Below are 2,365 nucleotides of genomic sequence, written 5' to 3'. Positions count from 1 at the left end.
GAGTGATCCGCCCGTTTGCCTCTCCTGCGATCTCTTTAGGCAAAGACTTCTTTTACCTGCCAGAGGAAACTGCTCACCTGGTCATAAAGGCGCTTACCTGCCCGCGCCTGCGCATTGGCTCAGGAATGCACTCGGCCAGCTCCCTTCGGGGAGCTCACAAACTGTCTCTGCGGATGATGGATTTACACCGCCACGAGCAGCCTCCGGAGTTGCGCGCCTCGCCTGTCTCGTCCCCAAGGCCCCGGTTTCTCTTGGGAGTCGGCCCGGCTTTCCTAGCGGGGACCAGAGGACAAGCGAGCCAGAGCAACTGCCAGGATGAATCCTGGTCCTCGGCCCTCTTCTTCTGTGTCCAAGCTTTGTAGCAGGGTAGAAGGGACGGTAAGCGCAGGGCGCGCATCTCCAGCCAAATGAGCGCACAGGGCCGGGCACTGTGGGCCTGGCGCTCCTGTGCATCGCCAAGCGATTTTGGGGGGTGCGGGTGACAGAAGAGAAGTGACGACCGAGCAAGGAGGAAGCTACATAAACTGGGCTTCGCTCTTCTGCCGCTCGCAAACCAGCCCTGAGCCGGAGCTGCCGGAGAACTGAGGCGCTCCGGCACGGAAAGTGTCCCAGAAAGCCGCGGCGCCTTCAAGTCCCGTTGGTTCACCGGCGAGCCACCTCCTTCCTCAGCTTGGGCGACAACGCAGACCTCCGGCCAGGGGGACTGGCTAATCGGAGTGCGGGTCTCTCCTGGTTAGAGTAGCGGTGGCTGGAACGGGGCCTCGCCTGGTCTTTTGTCCGAACTCAGCCAGGTGAATCCTTCAGCCAGGTCGAGTCGCCGCGGACCTCCATTGACTTCCACGGGGGACGCTGGGCAACGAAGTGGCCGATTGAACCGCTTCCGCGGACCGAGCTGCGAGGGGGCTTTGCGTTCAAATAAAGGGGGGGTGGGTTCGTTTTCAGCGGCGTAAGTGCAGCTCGGAAGCAATGGAACTTTTTTTTTCTTTTTAAACTAAGATTTGGAGGGAGAAGTTGGCTAGAAGTTGTGAATCCGGATTTTTCTGCAGCAAGAGTTGCAATCCTGGACCTCACGAGCGAAGCGGAATTGGAATGGGCCCGCGGGGGGTTAAATTCTAGCGTTTCAGCTTCGCTTGACTTGTGGGGTCACTTCGCAGGGTGAGGTGGCGGGCTTGGTGGTGGGCGTTTTCCACTGGGAAAGGCTGGAACGGGAAGGGGGACGTGTAATGGAGAGTTAAAAAAACACAATTGGGAGAAGAAAGCGGGGCTTTGCTTAAGAAGCCTTTGATCCCGGCTTCCTTTAACTTCTGCACTGGTTGCCGTTCGAACGTGTTAGCTTACAACTGCTCTTGGCTACGGTAGACGGAGGAAGGGATTGTAATCCAACAGGTTGAGAGATGACTCACTTAAGCCGTTTTGAGACTCGCGATCAAGCGCTTTAGAGTTCATCCAACAATTGCTTGTAGGGATGTAGCAGTAATGAAGAGAGACTTGGCACCACCGCAGCCACGACTAAGTGACATTACAGCACTCCATCCATTACTTGTGTCCGCTGTGTTATCGCCGCCTGCAATATGGGTGACTTTTCAGCAGATTGGGTCACGGAGAAGAGGTGCTAACTTTTTTTTTTTTTAAAGCGGGCTATCTTATTCTGGGTGTTTGGTTTCCCAAGGACGCGAAGGCCACGTTTTTTTTAATTGGGGGATGCGGTCCCTTTAAGAAAGAGAAGAAAACTAGGCTTAGACAAGTTTGGCTGGGATTGTGCATAAAGCATTTCTGAAACGCCAGGCTTCTGCCAGGAGTTGTTTGGCTCCCTCGCTTGGTTACCGGCTCAGATGTGCATGGCTCAGCCAGTCTGGGCGCCCTCCTTTGCGAAGAGAGAGAGGCTCCTTCCCTTGTTTCGCCTTTGCATTTCTCCGGGAATATGCAAACGGGGAGGACGAGGGAGGGCAAAACTGCAGGGAAAGGGAGAAAGGAAGAGCGTGAAAGAGAGAGAGGGAGGGAGGGAGGAAGGAAGGGAAGGAAAGAAAGGAAAAAGAGAGAGAAAGAAAGAAAGAAGGAAAGAAAGAAAAAAGAAAGAAAAAAGAAAGAAAGAAAGAAGGAAAGAAAGAAAAAAGGAAGGAAAGAAAGAAAGAAAGAAAGAAAAAGAAAAAAGAAAGAAGGAAAGAAAGAAGGAAAGAAAAAAGGAAAGAAAGAAAAAAGGAAAAAAGGAAAGAAAGAAAGAAGGAAAGAAAGAAAAAAAGGAAGGAAGGAAGGAAAGAAAGAAGGAAAGAAAGAAAAAAGAAAGAAAGAAAGAAAGAAGGAGAGAAAGAAAAAGGAAGGAAGGAAAGAAAGAAAGAAAGAAAGAAAGGAAAGAAAGAAAGAAGGA

This window comes from Thamnophis sirtalis, unplaced genomic scaffold, assembly GCF_051295495.1.
Source record: "Thamnophis sirtalis isolate CommonGarterSnake01/CBP01778 unplaced genomic scaffold, rThaSir2_p1.2 scaffold_2, whole genome shotgun sequence".
Classification (NCBI taxonomy): domain Eukaryota; kingdom Metazoa; phylum Chordata; class Lepidosauria; order Squamata; family Natricidae; genus Thamnophis; species Thamnophis sirtalis.
The sequence above is the reverse complement of the archived record's forward strand: the minus strand, read 5'-3'. Positions refer to the sequence as shown.